The sequence below is a fragment of the Eubalaena glacialis genome, chromosome 2 (genome assembly GCF_028564815.1).
Source record: "Eubalaena glacialis isolate mEubGla1 chromosome 2, mEubGla1.1.hap2.+ XY, whole genome shotgun sequence".
Taxonomy (NCBI): Eukaryota; Metazoa; Chordata; class Mammalia; order Artiodactyla; family Balaenidae; genus Eubalaena; species Eubalaena glacialis.
This window is the reverse complement of record NC_083717.1, coordinates 164,951,119-164,964,357: the sequence shown is the minus strand read 5'-3', so window position 1 is coordinate 164,964,357 and position 13,239 is coordinate 164,951,119. Positions and strand designations below refer to the sequence as shown.

Sequence of the window (13,239 nt, the reverse complement as noted above, 5' to 3'; positions counted from 1 at the left end):
CCACAGACCCACTGAACCTGGAGGGAAGGGAGGGCTGGGATAACGGGTCTCTCCTAGGCAACCAGCGTGGCCGTGTGACTAATGGCGACTCAGGGGCCTCTCTCCTCAATGTCTGGCATTGCTCCGGACTCCAAACTTTAGCACAACCTTGGGGTTTGGGGGTAAGTGTCCAAATGACTTTACCTTCCTCCTGACAAGAAGGAAGGTCGCGATCAAAATTAAATTAATTTACAGAAAATGTAAAAAGTGATATTTACTGTACACCTAAGTATCTACTTCTTAAAAAAAATTAAAATCGTTGATACAGACATGATACGTTTACAGATGAGAAAGCGAATAAAACAAATATATGAAAAGCTAGAACAGATAACTTACTTTTCGAACCTCCAAAACACTTACTTTACATTGTCCTATTTCATTTACATGTGACATGGTTAAATGACTGAGTTGTGACATGGTAGGCTATTCTCATACAAAATGCATCAATATTTGAAAATACGTGTTATTCTCATACAAAACATGTATTTGAAAATCCATGAGAATAATAAGAAACAACAGCATAAAATATCTAATCATGTAATTTTAAAATTTAGGTAATACGTATGAAAATGCTTTGCGAGTACTAAAGAACAATTATAAAAGATGTACTCATTAATATCACGGGCTCTATAAGAATATTATCATAATCCATGGAAATTCAAAATAAGGGAAACAATGGGAATACAGGCAACAAACATCTCATATATGGACAGCTGAGAAACAACCCAATAAACATCACAAAATTCATGTACAAACACTTATGTACACCCTCAAAGCACAGCACGTGAGAATCACACTCAGAGGTTATTTACTCCTACTTTGCACATAATTTTAATAAGCGTGGTTGTCTGATCTTCAAGCCCACAGCTTTATTTCAGAGGTGTGATAACTCCAGATGTTGACAAAGTCCAGGGTGTAGGGCTGATAGAGACTTGCATGCAGACAGCAATGGGACAGAACAACTTACAACAAGGAAGAAAACAGAAAGGGAGGAGACAGAAATAGTACAAAAAAGCGGACAAGAACTAAAAGAGAAACAAGACAGCAGTCTGGGGCCATTCACTGAAGGAGTGAAGAGCTTAACAAACTTCAATAACTTCAGAGCGTATTTCAACCCGGCAGCAGAGAACACCAGTGAATGTGTCAAAGATGAGCGTCACATTCATTATATCCTGTTCCTTGCACTTCATGGACTCTACTGAAACCTGACTCTCCAGAAACTCCTCAAACACCGCCCCCCCACAAACCTCAGGAAGGGCAGGTGAGACTGCTATTCTCTGCTGCTGGAGAAATTCACAAAGACGGGGGTCGCTCTCAATTAGTGTCAGTAACCTCAACTCATCCTCAAGCTGTCCCTGGTCTGCTCTCGCTCTCCTTCTCCAGAGAAGATGTCTCAAATATTCTCTGTTCTCCCTCAAACTCCCCCCATCTTACCTTCTCTCAATCTCAGCAGATAATGCTGTCTACATCACAAAGAAGATAAAGAGCCATTTCAGAAGCAGCTGTCCTCACTTTCCACCATCACGCACACTTACCTGGGTCCAGACTTTTGCTTCCTTTCCTTTACAATCTAAAACCCAATCTCCCCCGAAAGTCTGGTCTCCACTCATTCCACCTTCCCAGGGACACTGATGCCTGATCACCTTCCCTGTACCTTCAACTTCCCCTCTCTGCCTGCTCATTCCCATCATCATTTAATCAGGCTCAAGTCTCCTTCATCTTTAACCATAACACTTACCCTCAACTCCTTATCCACCTCCAGGTTATCTCCTTTTTCTTTCCTTCCACTGGAAACTTCTTGAAAGAGATGCCTAATTCTTCACTTTAGGATTCCTATCATCTGACACCATCGCACAGTCACCAATGTCAGCCTTAAAGTTCAAACAAGTGGAAACTTTTGGTCCTTATCTTGCTCAAATTCGCCACAACAACTCGCCAATGGCACAGTTGGCCATTTCATTTTTTTTCTAGAAACACTCGTCCTGGCTTCTCAGACACCACCCTCTCCTGATTTTCCTTCCACCACTCTGGCTCTTCTTACTCAGTTTCCCTTCCTCTTCCCATCTGGAATCTTCCATCCACTCTCAGAACTTCCTGCCATCTCAATGCTGATGACTCTCAAGAGTCCACCTGCCCACTCCAGACGTCTGTGAGCCCTGGATCTTTACATCTACCTAACGGAACTCACTGTTTGTTTGTCCCATGGCATCTGTAAAAGTGAACCCATCACCTTCCATACAAACCTATACAGCTCTCCCTGCAACCCCGATTTCAGCGACTGCTACCACATTCCTCTAGTTGCTCATGCCAGACCCAATGTCATGCCTTGTGAATTCTAGTTCCTAAATAGCTCTCAAATCCACCTACTCTTCCTCCGTCTCACTGTCACTGATCTACCCTCATCATCATTTGCCTGGATGTTTGTGAGTCTTCTGACTGATTGGCTTTTCCTGATTGGCTTCTAAGATGCAAACCTGACCATCACTATTAAGTTTAAAACCCTCCTCTGGTTTTCCACCGGTCCTTGGATACTTCTCGTGGCTTCCCAAAGGCTCTCACAGCCTGTCACCAGCCTATCACTCCAGTTTCAACTTGGACATTTCCATCATCCTTCTGAACTCTGAGAACCAACCATACTGAACTTCTCAATTCACTATGCCCCTTCTCACCTGAGACACCCTACCTAGAACATTCTTCCCACAACTCCTCTTTATTTGACTAAGTCCTCTCATCCTTCAGGTCGCATCTGAAATATTATTTAGACATCCTCTCAAAGAGTGATTGAACACTGGAGCAAAATGAAAGTGTGTACTTTTTATAGTAACAATAATACTTTAAGAATTCATAAAAATACAAATTAGGGAAACCAAATATTTAATATATTTCAATTACAAAAATTTAGAAATGTTACAACAGAAAAATGTAAATTTATAAAAATACAAATATTAAACACAATCATTTGAGTATAAATTGGTGGATAAAATAATAGCGTTATTTTAAAAAGAAACTAAATCCTACATAAAAATGAAGAATATTGATTTAAAAATGAAAAAAAATTAAAGATCATTTAAACTTTTTTTTGTGTGTCGTCCTCAACACCTGGCTATATTTTTGTGTGATTTTTCCCATCTACTGAAGAAGTACATTTCTGAGTTGGGGGAATGCTGATGAGATCATTATAAACTAACTTCTAACACCTTCTTCAGACTCTATGTTCAAACAAACCCATCTCTGGTTTGATAACTCCAGGAAGATCTTTTAAAAACTTATTTGTGTGTTTGTGCAGAAACATCAATCTTTTTTTTACTGAAAAAGAGCTCTAGCTATTATTTCCAAGAAAGCATTTCCGTTTGATCTTTATTTCAGTTTCGTCAGTAGAGATGGAGATTCTGGTCTGGCTTCTTGTGTTAAATTCACTAATATCATGTTCAGACTCTACTTGTTCAAAAAGTCTTTCAACTTGAGTAAGAATTATTCTTACAATGAAAGCCTTGCGTTTTGGTCCACCATCCATTTTTCTGCTCCTGAGGATCACAGAAGTATAGACAAAAATCCTTTCTACATGAACACAACTTTTTCACTTCAAAATCCGAATGCAATGTATAATTCGCCAATAGAGGAGTCTGGTTCAGCAAATTACCTTAAATTGAATTTTTGAGTCTTTAAACTTTGATCTCAAGACAAATGACTTTTTTTTTTTTTAAACGTAAAACCCAGCCTTTCAGGGCTATCCTGTGTCCAGTCCTTCTGGCCACTCTTGCCGCTGCCTGTCCTTCAAGTTCACTGGACTGCAGTACTTTCCTCTGGGACCACAGCCTTGGGGCAGCACTTCTGCACTTGCTCCCCGCTGCAGCATGTTTTATTTCTTCCTACCAGCCATGTACCTCCACCTTTTGCTGGCGGTGCTATCCATCAACTGCAGAGAGCTCTTCCAGCCATACCTACAATCAGCTTTGTCTTTTTGGGGGTGGCGGGACAGAAGGGAGAGAAGGGGTACAAGGACAGGGGAGATGCAGATGATAAGTGTTAAAGAAAGGCCAGGAAGCCTTTGATGATGAAAGTCAGAGGGAGGAAAGGGAAAGGAAAGAGGAGTTGGAGACTCAAGCAGGGTGGTTAAATCTGCTGATGGATGAACTGAAATACAGGGATTACACCACCAAAAATAATGATATTTTTGTGCCAGCCTACTGGAATGCCAAAAACCAGTATTGCAATCACTCCATTAAAATGATATAATGCAGCAAAGTGAGGAACTTTGCCAAGCACTCTAATACTCACATTAACCATGAAAATACAGGCTTTGCCTTCTTTTTCACAGATGTGGCAAATATGATTTAGAGAGAATAAGTCACTTCCCAGCCACAACTAGTAAACAGCAACACCAGAACGCAAACATATTATTTTAAGTACCAATTCCAAAGCTCATTTTCTTAGCCATTACATCTAACATTATCTTCCCAAACGTTTCTAAAACTGTATTGTGAATAAAAAATAGTTTAAAAAATGTGATGCCTAAAGGGATTAACTAGCCAGATGACACATAAAGCTTTATTCCTTGATGTGCTATATTGCCAAGGTGTCACTGTGGGGTTTTTTTGTTTGTTTGTTTTTTAATAAATTTATTTATTTTGGCTGCGTTGGGTCTTCGTTGCTGCATGCAGGCTTTCTCTAGTTGTAGCGAGTGGGGGCTACTCTTTGTTGAGGTGCGCAGGCTTCTCATTGCAGTGGCTTCTCTTGTTGCAGAGCACGGACTCTAGGCCTGCGGGCTTCAGTAGTTGTGGCTCGTGGGCTCTAGAGTGCAGGCTCAGTAGTTGTGGCGCACGGGCTTAGCTGCTCCGCGGCATGTGGGATCTTCCCGGCCCAGGGCTTGAACCCGTGTCCCCTGCATTGGCAGGTGGATTCTTAACCACTGCACCACCAGGGAAGCCCCTGTCACTGGGTTTAAAGGGAGCAATATTCATGTTTTATCCTTACATGGTTGATTCTCCACTGCCTTCATTTCTCATCTTTAGCACCTAAACAAATTTTCAGCCTAAGTCTTCTTATTAGTTCTAGTTCTTGAGTTTTAACAAGGATGGTACAAAGAGCACCAATGCCTAGCTCTGCTATCACTAGAACATTCCACACAAATAGCCATATTTCTGGCTGACACAGTCACAATAATAAATAATAAATTTTTCACATTTTTAGAGAGGGGACATAGTAAATAGTTCAAAGCCCCAAGTAATTAGATCAAGTACAGTCACATCACCCAGTTTCAAGCTGCAGATAAGCATGTGTGCAACAAGGCAAAAAAAAGTTAAAAGCCTGGCATTTTAATTGTAAAGAAGGAAAGGAAAATAAAATCACAAAAAAAGAAAAAAGAAAAAAAAAGCGGCAACAGCATATTCTGCTTTAAAAATGAAAACACAGGTTTGCCAAAGTGGAGGTAATAAGGATCCAACTGTTTAAATGGCTCTTTCCGAGGACTTCCCTGGTGGCAGGGGTTGCAAATCTGCCTGCCAAGGCAGGGGACATGGGTTCGAGCCCTGGTCCGGGAAGATCTCACATGCTGCGGAGCAAGGAAGCCCGCGAGCCACAGCTACTGAGCCCGCGCGTCACAACTACTGAAGCCTGTGCGCCTAGAGCCCGTGCTCCGCAACAAGAGAAGCCACCGCAATGAGAAGCCCGTGCACCGCAACGAAGAGTAGCCCCCGCTGGCCACAACTAGAGAAAGCCCGTGTGCAGCGACAAAGACCCAACGCAGCCAAAAATAAGTAAATAAATTAATTTTTTAAAGTTTTTTAAAATTTAAATGAATGAATGAATGAATGGCTCTTTCCGAGAAGAGCACTACTCAGAGGTTCTGTCTCTGGTCCCCAAAGGGCTCATCCTAATTATAAGGGTGGAGGTTCCACGAGAACCAAATAGCTTAGGACTTTGCATCATAATCAAAAGCAGGTCAGAGTAATGGATGGGGACACTTACACAGGACTGGTCACAGGCCACAATTCTGTCCCAAAGCACTCCACTAAGCTTATAATTATGGTTGCATAAGAGTAATTGCCCACATTTACAAAGTGCACAGTACTCTGAAGTTCCAATTCTTCTTTCCATAGGTAACTCTTAAAAGGTAAGGTGGTCTATTTGCCAAAATTACATGAAGTTGTTAGGCTTAAAGTCTCACGTGACTAAGCAGTCCCCAGTAGCCCCTTAACTTGCCAATAAAAGGTAGACTAAGACTGACATTAATAAATTGCATACAAATGGTTAAAGAAAAAAAGTACAAAGAAAGCTCTAATTGAAACAAAGGGAAAATAAAAAGTATCAGCGTCAAAATGGGAGATTTTTAATTGGCCATTATCTATGACAAATAGCCAATAATTATATTTTTAAAAATTCAGTCTCATACTGGCAGCTGCTCCAACCCCATCCCTCCTTAGAGATGCCACCTCCCCCACCACCCACCCCTAATTTGTGCCTTGCCTCCCCACCCTGGAGTAGTCCCTCCGGGTCCCAGCACTGCCTTGGCAGAGCCCACTCCCTACCCTAACCTGCCCACCCTCCCTACCCCCCAGCATTAGGTTGATACTGTGGGGAAGTGCTGGGGGTTGGGAGGTAGCCGAGGAATGGGGCAGTTCCCGGGGGCATTGAAACCAAGTATTATTATGAATTGTAATTGTATTTGCACTGTTTTTTTCCCTCTGCATCAGCATATATACAATATACCTATATAACAAAAAAAAAAAAAAAAAAAAATTCAATCTCATTAGTGATCGAAGAAATGAAAATGTTTTGGACCTATAATAAATGGTCTAAAATAAAAACTGTAAATATTCAAAGTAGTCAAGAAAATGTTAAACACTATACAGTCTTAAAATATCGGTTGGACCTTCCTGGTCTAAGCTTTCTTAAGAAAAATCTGGCAATAAAATTCAAGGTTCCTATAAAGTTCACACCAGGGCTCTACCTTATGTAAATAATTGGACATGTGGAAAAAAAGTTACATAACAAGATCATTTATGTAAGGTCAAGGTTTTTAAACTTGTCTATGGATAGGAATTAGGCGGTCCATGAACTTGAATGAAAAAAATTATACCTTTATTTTCACTGACTTCTAAATGAAACGTAGCATTTCTGTTAGTTGTAAATGAGCCAACCAACTACGGTAATATTAGCTGTACATGTGACTTTGATACCAATAGAAATCATAGACATTTTCATATCACATTACAGCTGTTGCAGACATATCAAAATATCAATTATGCTCATCACAACTTTGAAATTATGGTAGTTACCAGATCTGAGGCTAGATCTTTTTGTTAATGCAATAAGAAGCATCTATATAGTATGTCACAAAATTTTTAACACTCTTGCAATTGTATTTTAATATGCTTGGTTTGCTTTGTATGTCTATTTTATGCACTTAAAAACATTATTCTAAGGAGAGTCCATAGATTTCACCAAACTGCCAAAGGGGTCAATGGGGGAAAAACAAACAAACAAACAATCAAAAGACACTTAGGAAGATCTAATGTAAGAATGATTTATAATGAGAAACTGGAACGCCTGAATATAGAACAGCTGGAAAACTTTAAATAAATGATGGCATAGCCAATTATGGAACCATGAAAAAAATACATAAAACTATATTTAATGATCCTTATTTTACTTAAAAAATGAATATGTATTAAAAAAAGATGAGAAATAAAATCACTAGTAATCACATGATTAATTTGCTATAGTTGCTAATTTTTCTGTAATGAATATATGTGACTTTTACAATAGGAAGATTTTTAAAAGTATAAAAAATGTATTTGGTTTGCAAATGGTCAAAGAGTATAAAGCATAGTTTACAAGGTTGCATATTAATGTAACTCTTTAAGTTTAGTGTTAGTTACAAATGCCAGCTCAGAAAAAAAAAATATGTAACATCCAAATGAAAGAAATTATAATGAAACACCTGTCTCTAACTCAATGTCTTTATATTTAAAAAAACCTTTTGTATCTCCTTACTAGGGATATTGCAGCAAGATGTCTGTGTAAAATGCTTCTGAAGGATTTGAAAGGAAGTCCCTCAGAAACAGTCAGAAATTCAGTCAAGGCCGAAGTCACTGCCGCTCATGAGGGTGAAGCGCATGCAATATGTCTCAAAAACTCAGCACGGCCCACACACTTGTGTCGATACGGGTTGCTGAGGTTGCTTCTGCTGATGCTTCTACATCACTGAATGCTTCCACTTGACTCGAATGCAGTTAGGGAGGTCTCTCCGCTTGCTGCCCTGAAGTTCAGATGCATGACCTCCCCGTACACAGCAGGGAGCTCCAAGAGAAGATAAGCAAAGGAAGTGGTACAATAAAGCAAGTATGTTTTGAGCACCTAATTTTGGTGGCTCACTGGTGTCTGAAGTTAATAATGAGGTGTGCATTTGAAAAATAGGTGGCAGGATTTATTATATGTTAACTTGTACTGAAATAACAGATCTAAAGGGCCCTTATGTCCTCGAAACTGCAAAACGAAGAGCACAGAAATTCTCTGTGTATAGGAATTAGTAAGCATGGCATTCGCCTTGATGCATGTTGACACACAAAGTTGAGGAAGCATTCCCATTTTCATGTGGATGGTTCATATGTCAGCTGCTGTTACTGACTGTACCTGAAGGTTTTTGTTTTTTATGTTTTATCTTGACTGCTTTTGGACTTACAGAGACGTTGCAAATATAGTACAAAGAGTTTCAGTACATATATCCTTAACCCAGTCTTCCCCAATGTTAACATCTTATGTAACTACATATAGTACAGTCGTCATTAATCAGAATCAGTAAATTAACATTTACTAAAGATCTTACTCAAATTTCACTAGTTTTTCCACTATGTCCTTTTTCATTCTGAAATCTCATTCATTATCCCATGTTGTACTTAATTGTTATTATTTCTCCTCAGTTCCCTGCAGTCTGTTACAGTTCCTCAGTCCATAACAGTCTCTCATGACCGTGACACCTTTGAACAGTATTTATCACTCAATTTGGGTTTGTCCGGTAGTTTCACATGATTGGACTAAGGTTATGCATTTTGCGCAAGAGAACCACAGAAATGATGTAACCTCAGTGCATCATTTCATGGAGTTCATGATAGAGACCTGATTCATTCCATTAAGGTGGCACGTGACAGGTTTCTTCACTGAAAAGTTACTATTTTTCTCCTCGTGGTTTACAAATATCTTTGGGGAGATACTTTGAGATTATGTAAATCCTGCTTCTTCTCCTGTTTCTCCTCAAACTGTCATCCACTGACTTTAGCATCCATCATTTGTGTCTAAGAAGGTTTACAATAGTAAAAATCAGTCTCCATAATTGTGTTTTGGGTCTATGGGGATCGACTGGTGGTCTTGGTTAATTTCCACAAAACCACCATGACCACACACAGACTTATCTGTGGTCTCATTTCCTGAAAAGAGAGGAAAAGGAACTGTAACATATTATTTGGTGTCCAGAGTATAACACAAGGTCATGTACACAGTGGGCCCTCCCTGCCGCTACCTGATGCTATAAATATAAGATACACTGGCTCCTCAACTCAATAAATTTTATACTTTGCATCAGGACCAAACATTCGTTCAGTTGTGAAACGTTTGCTGAGCCTGCCTAATCTGTGGTCCTTGCCTTGAAGGAGTGCTTAGACTGGTTATGAACTAGGGCGCCATAGAAAGCCCTGGGCAGAAACCAGGGCATAGGGTGACTTGGAACAGTGGTGGGAAAGCACTTGCACCTTTGGGAAGGAGCAGGTTACTCAGAATCCCAGGAGACACAGGGAGAACAACCCATTCTGATGCATGGGCGGGAGGAAAGGCAGGAGGGAGCACGATAAAGCCCTCCCAACTCCGGCGCCCGTGTGGGTTTCTATCTGCACCGGGTTCACTACCCTCTCACTCTACACACTCCCCCCTGTTAGGGGGTCTCACTACTTTTCCAGTGCTAGCCCTCACTTCCCCCATATAATGTGAGGCCAGCTAGGGAAAGAGACCCACAGCGCTGCAGGGGAAGCCTGCCATCTACACCAATCCTCCTTGGCCTTTGTTCATAAATGTGGCAAAGATTACTGGACAACTAAGGAAAACCAACAGCATGAAAGACAAACAGAAAATACAACTCAGAAGATACAGATCCCTTAAGGGAAAGAAATTAGAAAAAAAATTATTTGCTTTTGTTCTTCCTCTGAGCACTGTAGCTGGCACGGAGTAGATGCTTAATAAACATTATGTCATGAACAAATAAAAAAATGTATGAATGTGTAGTTGTTAATTTTCAAAACTACTTAAAAAATATGAAGGGCACTCATTAATAGTAAATTGGATAATAAGTTTTTGAGTAAGAAAAGATTTAGAAACATATAAAAACTGCTACATATAAATAGGTAAACAACAAGTACCTACTGTAGAGCACAGGGAACTATACTCAATATCTTGTAATAACCTATAATGGAAAAGAATCTGAAAAAGTATCAATCTTTCTATATGTATGTATAACTGAATCATTTTGCTGTACACCTGAAACTAACACAACATTGCAAATTAACTATACTTCAATTTAAAAAAAAAGAAAAAAAGAAAAGATAGAGAAGATTACAAATCAAACTATTAGAATTAGGAGAGGGATTACTTTCTCCAACTCTGCATTATTAATTTTCACAGTAAGCATGTATATACTTTTGTTTGATTTGTTTACTGTCTGTTTCCCTCCATCAGAGTGTAAGCTCATGAAGGTGCTCCATTTTATTTCTCACTCCAAGTGTCCAAAATCATGCCGAGCATGATGAAGGCACTCATGCACATGTGGCAGCCACAGAGGTGCAACACTTCACATCTCCCCTTCCAGAAAGGGCTCACAACCCATTCAGAAGAAATGCAATTAGAAATGCAATTAGCTGAAAGTCTCTGGCTGTAGCATCTTTGGATCTTCTACAGTTTTCCAGCCCAGCCACACTCTTCTTGGGCAGCCCCAGGACTGAGTATGCCAGGGGTGACAGGGCCTGCTGTTACTGCCCAACAAATGACTTCTCTAATGCTCTTTTTCATTCCATGGCGTTGGCTGAGACTTTGTCAGATGTGCACGGTGGGCTGGGCTCCCCCTGCCCACTTTTGCTTCTTTTCCCTTTTACTTTCATGGTGTCAGACCTGCATTGTGGACTGCAGGGCTTCCCTGCTAAATTCTGCTTCCTCTGCCCTCTTCTTTCACAGGCGTTACCCCCAGGTCCCTAACAAACCACTTGCATGCCTATACTGTTTCAACACCTGCTTCTCAGAGGACTTGACCAATAATGTATTTGTTACATGATTAAATCATAAATGCAATCATGTAAAATGTAAACTGCTATGTGATTAGACTGTATTTGGCAAAGACAAGACGTCGCATTTTGAGTAGGGCGGACTAGAGATGGAGAAACTAAGACAATGGCCAAGAATTGGGGCAAGAGGTAACGCGGGCTTGAAGCGGACAGAACTGGGATTGGGACACAGAGAACAGAAGTTAGCAGCAATTCGAAGGTAGACTCAAGAGGCCTTCCCAACTGATTGGAGGTTGAGAACAATGAAGAGAGGCAACAAAGAGGCTCTGGTGTTTCAAATCCAAGTGACTGATAATAATGGTGGCATTTACAGCACGAGGGCAAGGATGTGGGAGGCTTGTTCAGGGAGAAAAATGAAGTCAAAATTTGTGTCCCAGGGTTCGAGTTGCCAACTAGATAACCAACCAGGTGGAAGCAGGTAATGGAGAGTGAGAAACGTAGCTAAAACTGAAGACATAGCCTGGGAACAGAGGTCTTTTATTTGGATATAAATGTATACTAATTACCTTTTCTAAAAAGAATTTTTTGAGGTCATTCATTATAAAGGAAATATGTAAGTTGTGCTAATGAAACAGAAATTGGAAAATAAAAGACAAAAGTGGAAACAAATGTGTTATTAATGAAGGTTATACAACTGGAGCATCAAATTTGCTTCTGGGAGTTGAGGTAAAACAGGAGATACAGTAAAAATAAATAAATAAATAAATAAAACAAGCAAACAAATAAAACACACCTGTCATTAGAAAGGCAGGCATTTGGTAGCTACCAGAAAACAATTCCTGGCATCAAATTCTAGAGTAAATTTCTCACGTGGAACTTCCTAAAGGGCTGAAGGATGACCAAATGGCCAATGTCTCCATCATCAGTTTTATTGCAAAAGCACATTCTGTTTCTATATGATTGGATCTTTACAAGATGACTTTGAGTAAAGTCAAGTGTTTGAGCAAATGTGGCCTTCGGCCGGTCTAGCTTGATTTTAAAAACAAAACAGAAAGGAACAGTTGAGGCACATGCCCTTTTAACCAGCTTTCACAAACCTCTGCACGGAGATGGCTCAGGTAACATGAAATCCCAAACGCCTCACAGATCAGAGTTCAGATGATCAGTGATGGGACTCGAGAGGTCACGGCCAAGAAAGGAGAGGATGCTTGTTTTCCAAAGAGCAGACATGCAAACCTTCCTACCGAATGGCCTTCTTGCTACCAGAAACCCTGAATAGGTAAAGACACAGCAGCAAAACACTCCTAGGTGAGTTTCTCAAGAAGTTATTTAGTGCCCCAGATCTCCCTGAAAAGGGTTAAATAACTAGAGAGCTACCTTCGAACAAATTAAATACAGTTGATATGCTCTCAAGAAAAAATAAAAGGCAAGGGCATTAAGACAGTAAGTTATTATACATGTATAAAATCTTTCCCTATTAGTTTTGGCAGAAATAAACCGTTCAGTTCAAGAGCACAACATGGGTCAGGAGAGCAGACGTGCTGACGCTGGAGTTTACCACTTCCTTGAAATACGACTGTCCACAAAAAACTAACCATAGAATAGCTATCCTTAAAGAACTCTGAGGGGCTTCCCTGGTGGCGCAGTGGTTGAGAATCTGCCTGCCAATGCAGGGGACACGGGTTCGAGCCCTGGTCTGGGAAGATCCCACATGCCGCAGAGCAACGAGGCCCGTGAGCCGCAATTACTGAGCCTGCGCGTCTGGAGCCTGTGCTCCGCAACAAGAGAGGCCGCGATAGTGAGAGGCCCGCGCACCGCGATGAAGAGTGGCCCCCGCTTGCCGCAACTCGAGAAAGCCCTCGCACAGAAACGAAGACCCAACAAAGCCATAAATAAATAAATAAATAAATTAAAAAAAAAAAAAAAAAGAACTCTGAGT

At 40.4% G+C, this 13,239-nt stretch overlaps 1 protein-coding gene across 5 annotated transcripts in view; it reads right to left on the bottom strand.

The window, feature by feature from the left end:
• The window catches only part of SIPA1L1 (signal induced proliferation associated 1 like 1), a 191,212-nt gene that overhangs the window by 116,114 nt on the left and 61,859 nt on the right, over nucleotides 1-13,239 (bottom strand). The gene's annotated exons all lie outside the window — the stretch shown is intronic.